The sequence below is a fragment of the Lathamus discolor genome, chromosome 4 (assembly GCF_037157495.1).
Source record: "Lathamus discolor isolate bLatDis1 chromosome 4, bLatDis1.hap1, whole genome shotgun sequence".
Classification (NCBI taxonomy): Eukaryota; Metazoa; Chordata; class Aves; order Psittaciformes; family Psittacidae; genus Lathamus; species Lathamus discolor.
Window position 1 is genome coordinate 66,993,783 of NC_088887.1, and position 5,637 is coordinate 66,999,419.

The 5,637-nt window shown below is 41.0% G+C and overlaps 1 long non-coding RNA gene across 1 annotated transcript; it reads left to right on the forward strand.

The window, feature by feature from the left end:
* The first annotated feature begins 229 nt into the window (after positions 1 to 229).
* On the forward strand, positions 230 to 5,008 carry LOC136012704 (uncharacterized). The gene is made up of 3 exons (XR_010611911.1): positions 230 to 504; positions 3,035 to 3,143; positions 3,462 to 5,008. It is a non-coding gene; the product is annotated as an uncharacterized LOC136012704 (long non-coding RNA).
* The last annotated feature ends 629 nt before the right edge of the window (positions 5,009 to 5,637 follow it).

Consider the following 5,637-nt stretch of genomic DNA (forward strand, 5'->3'; position numbering starts at 1 on the left):
TTTCTCACTTTTAAGCAAGAAAGCTTGAAGGAGAAGTGATTCTGATCTTGTAACCTATCACTGTGCTCTGCTGTCCACCTAACGAAAGATTTTCTCTCTCCTGCGCCCTCTGTAATCATTATTGACAGCACAGTTCTTGTGATTGTTAATCAGATTTATAGCCGGGGCATCAACTTCAGGCTGAAACTTGTCTTCAAGTTTCAAAATGTGCTCAAATCTTGCAGGTGATTTTGCCTACAGTTCTAAAGAAGTGATCCTTCCCATCTACTCATAAGCCAAAATGCTCGTTAAATACAAGCACTGCAGTATCAGAAGAAGAGAAAGAACTGCTATTCTTTTGTCAGAATCCTTGTCTGCAATTCCTGTCACAGTTAGGAGAACTACTCACTGATCAAGACCCCATTGCACTAGGAATTGTCTGAAGCTTGTGAAAACAACAGCGTCCCAGAAAACTTTACAATCCAAGTATATGAGACAACGCTCAAGTGGATCCAAACAAGTCAGGTAAATACAGAGAATCAAGAACTCCTTATTGGTCAGCATGGGGGTGACAGTACTTTCAGCATGCCTGCAGCATAAGAGTTTCAAGATTTTTGCTGTAAGGCTTTGAAAAGCACAATGCATTCACTGTATAAACGTTTATGGTATTCTTCTCCCAGATGTGATGGGTGCAAGGGAGGAAGCACCAAAGGGATGCACAGAGAAATGCAACAGGTGGCTAGTTGGTGGCTGGAATCAAGCATCTTTATAGAGAATGAGGGATAACAACATAGTTTAAACATGCTAGGAAAGTTTTTGAAAACGAAGCCAAGGATATATTTGATGAGAAATAAAAAGAGCAGAGAATAAATGTGGAGTTTGAAGACAAACTAATGGAGGGAAAATATAAGAAACAAATGGAGGGCAGAAGCTGTTACATATGGTGGTAAGGGTGCAATCTTTAGATCAGGATGTCCTTAAGCTGTTGTCTTTGGGAAGAAGAGAGGAAACTTCTAAATTTCTGTTTTTCTGCCCATGCTTTGAGCACCGCTGAGACCCGACAGGTGTTCATTAATACCTTTGCTTGAGAAAAAAAGAAGCATGCGCAGTAATTCATAGACATAGCAAACTTCACAAAAGCTGCCTACATTTCTGAGCTCTCAGTGTTAAATCTGTCTGTCCCTTTAATGTCAGCTGAACACTTCATACTGATGAAAAGACATCTGGTTGTTCAGACATGGATATACAACATCTGCTGGATGCTGTATAAGCACGAAACTTGCAACAGCTTCCACTCACTGTGCACCTGACTTTTTTGAAAGTAGTCCAGTTTTTGTGTTTCTGAACTGATTTGGTGCCTTTATTCATCGCACAGTGTCTACTCATCCCTTCTTTATCCATCCTTGAACGTGTGCCACAGCATCAGAAAATAAAAGATTGAATTGGAAGGATTGCACTTGTTTTTTAGCTTTTGTACAGTTCTTCCAATATTTCCTTTAGTTCAAATATAAACAAATTATTACTGGAGTGCCTGCAAGTCTCTGTGATTCTTTGTCTGCCTTGCCACAGGTGGCAGAAGTGAGGAAATGAAACTCCCAAATGCTCACAAGCCTGAAGCCACAGGCAGGGGACTTAAAGAATCTGTAGCAGTTAAGAGACTTCTGTCCTGCAGCAGCTGAACTGTGAGGTCTCATTTCTTTAAAAGGGAAACAGGAGAAGCTTGTGACTAGTAAGTGTGCCCAAGAGGTTAACTAAAATATTAATGCTGGAGTCCACTTGAAATAAAGAAATATAAGGAGCTTCTGGGTCCCTCTTTGTAGCTGGGTGGACATCCACACTTAAAATGCTTCCCATGCTGCTGGGAGCTTTCAGCAGAATACCACAAAATGGTTTGCAAGTACTGAATATGTACACACACAGATAGCGGCTTTCTAATTCTGAAAATGTGTTCTTTCCAACATGCAACACACACATGTGTCACTGTGAATGTGCTCATACAGTTTGCTAAAAATATACTTTCAATTAAATGGGAGATGGGAACTTCGTTTACCATCGACACGAAAGCAAGAGGGGATGCGTTTCATTGCCTCTTTCCACTTCACCTTAGGGTCTTTCTCAGGACAGAGCTTGCATGTATGAATCTGTATGACCTCAAGAGTCCAAAATGATTTCCAGGGTGGGGTGGGAAGATGCTGATGTGCTCAAAGTTAAGAACAGGGCTAAGAACTTGCAGACCCAAAGTTGGGAACCTGCATTCTCCAGGAACAGGAGCACTCCTTCCCAGGCATTTGGATATATGTTGCCAACAGCATGCCCTCATCCAAAATTCCTGTAACTGTGTTTGCTGGCACCTCACTTGAATCTCTTGGCTGTGTTTACTAGACACAGATGATGCTTCATGAATGCATCTACACATGTTCTGGATTGAAATTAGCTCCCTGGAGTGAGGGTGAGGAGAGCTTACTGGGATAGGTACTAGGTGCTATCCATTTTCCAACACAGCCAAGGCTTTTGGTCTTGCCCGCAACCTGTAGGTACTACTGCTAAAGAAATAGTATTTTTTGCCTACTTTGTCAAGACATGAGAGGATTTCCTCCTTTTTGGAAAAAAAAAATAATTATTATTTAGGATTCTGAAGAGTTCTACAAGATGCGTTTTTTCTCTTCTTTGTTGGAGTCTGCATTTTTACCCCTTGTTGAACCGTGTTCACTGGATCACTTCTTATTCTCTTTCCAAGGAGAATTTGTAAGTTGTGCCAAGAAGTGTTGGTCTTTTTTAGGTCTCTGACTCACCTGCATTGGACCAAATAGCTGTGGTGATTTAGGTTATAAGCATTTCAACAGCTGCTTGCTGCTTCTCTTTGCCAGGGTGAACAGAATTTCTTCTTTTGGCTGGGCTACTTCAGCCTATAGGTCAGGGTAACAAACCCACTTCATTGACTTTTCAGCTATAATAAGCTCTGAACTGTAACACTTTAAGTATGTCCTTGATTATGCTGGTACTCTTCTGGGGGTGTGTGGATGGACTATGACTTGTGTTCTGGTGTCTTTTTCAGGTCCCTTCTACACAAATGCCTTATGAATAAATATGGAAGTGAGCTTTCACCACTGGCTGTGACAAGGCTGGAGTGTATTTGCTTGTGTGTGTCCAAAACCTCTTGGCAGGTGCATTCCCTGTGAGGGTTGAAAGTCAAAGATAGACCTTATTTGCTTTTAGATGTTTTAAGGCGAAGTATTTAGCCTTCAGTTGTCATTGTAGGCTCCTTTTATAATCAGTGATCAGTGAAATGTACCATCAAAGGTAATATGAGTTATCCTAAAATGAATGCCTGTAGGAAGTTAAGCAAGTAAGAGAGGTAATTCTTCTGTTTCCTTCCATTGTACTTAATGAGAACATAGGTTACTACCTCTGACTGCTGTGAATGACTGTGGATTAGTGGCAATATTTAAATATTTACTGAACTTGGACATCCCTCATCACAGGTAACAAAAGTAGAACACAACTACGAAGGCCTTAGAATAAGCGACAGAAGGACTTGACATGGTAGACGTTTACAGTGACCATGAGGACTGGATGGTTCTCTTCCAGGAGTGATAAAGAGTGCAACAGCTGAGTTGTAAATAGATATCTACAAGTGATCATCTCACATTTATTATGCCCCACTGAGATGAAACGTTAACCCTGACCCCAACTCTAGCCCTGGAAATACCAGGTAAGTTATAGATATTTTATTTTTGCATTATCCTGGAGAACAAATATTTCTAACACTGAACTAATGCTAAAGAAATACCAGCCAGTTACTGTAGTCTCATTGCTAAGAACAGTAATTAGCAAATGCATTGAGAATGACAAAATACTGAGATGCTTATGATTTAAGACCAAATTATCAGATTTCATGAGGATAAATTTGGACTAATTTTGAGGGGTTTGTAGCAAATTAATAAAGGAAGGGAGAAAGAAAATCAGGCAAATAATTTAGCGGCTGAACTTTCACACAACAGGCTGTAAGAGAAACTTGAAAACCATGGGGGTGTAGGAGCTGTTCTGTCATCAATCAAAACCTGCAAAAGCAAGGAAGCAAATGGTAATAATATCAGTCTGAAATTAGGTTAAATCTGAATTGTTCGAGTGATGAGTACACATGGAAGTTTCTTGTGTACTCTCATCTGCCAGACTTAAAAATATAATTAGTGAGTTATCGTAAAATATATGTTTAATTAGGAGAATGTAGGAGATCTGAAAAATTAAGTTGGAGATAAACACTTATTTTCCTCAAGTTTAATTTCACCCAGCTATGCAGCAAAATCTTCTTCCCGTTTTATTGTATTCAACTATCTCACAGATTGAAGAAGGATTAAGTTTCTTCATCCAACACCCTGGCCTATATCCATTTGCTAAGTTGCAGGTTCTGCATTTTTTTGGTATCTGTGGAGTAGGATGGGAGTGCAGCTGTTTGTGGTTGCTCATGCTTTGTATCTCTTGACATACAAGAGCCTGGAAAAAAGCCGTTAAGTGTGCCAATTTGTTGTCTTAAACATTTGGCCAGTGGCATACAAAATAGAAACCCTAGTGCCTGCCCCCAGCATGCAAAACATAGACTCAAAGTCCAGCAGGAGGGAGAAGAAAGCAAACTGTAAGGTCACACTGTGTGAGAACATGGTAAAAATCTCACTCTGGACTGAAAACTTTCCCTGGACTTTTGCACCGGCCTTGCCACCCAGTTATTTGTAGGGGTTGATGGTAACAGGAGCTTGGCAGAACCAAGCAGGCAATCTTACCCACTGAACAGTTGCCCTGGCCAGGTGGTCCTTTGAGGTTGGCTGGGGACAGAGACTCTTCTTTTTACACTTTCTAGGAATCATCCGGATGCAATTAAGTGAGCCAGGAAAAAAATCTGTTCTTCATTGCTTGGAAGGAATTCTATGAAAGCTGAGGTAGTATGGAAGAAATGCCTAGGGTTTTCCAGAACACACTCCTTAAATGGTTTGGCAAAGAAGCATTTTTGACCAGAGAAATACAGGCAACACAGTATAACATTATTTTTTTTTTGGGGGGGTGGTGGGGGGGTGGGGTGTTGTGGGAGGGAAGATCCTGCAGTGTGGGAACAATCCAAGGTTGATTTTTGTTGCTTTCTATGCCTTGTGACGCCACAAAGGTGTCACGCAATGGGAGCCGCAGGGTCTGTCACCACTAATCTTTCCACACCCTGCAGAGACAGTTTAATTTACCTGCCCTCTGCCTCCAAACAGGATACTGTATTGAGTGGAGACGGTCTCAGTGTGGGCCAGCTTGCAGTGAAAATATTTCTTTACTTACAAGGACAGCAGGAATGGGTCTAACTCGGTTTGACACTTTCTTAATCTCAATTGAGGCCTGTTAAAGACAGGGTCTTCATTTTATGCTTTTTTTTTTTTTTTTTTTTTTGCACATTCCTTCAGCCCTTGCAAACACAGTGGCTTTCTGGGCAAGAACTCTTTCTGTAGCTGAGGGAGAGCTGGCTAACCAAGTAAACTGCTCCAGAACCACATTCAGCATCACTAACTCTTCCATTAAAGCCTGTGAAGTGCATGCAAGTAAAATCTATGGAATCTGATTGTCATTTGCCTATTTCCAGTGCCTCCTAGATTGCCAAATAAATTGCTGAAGATAGGGCTTCAT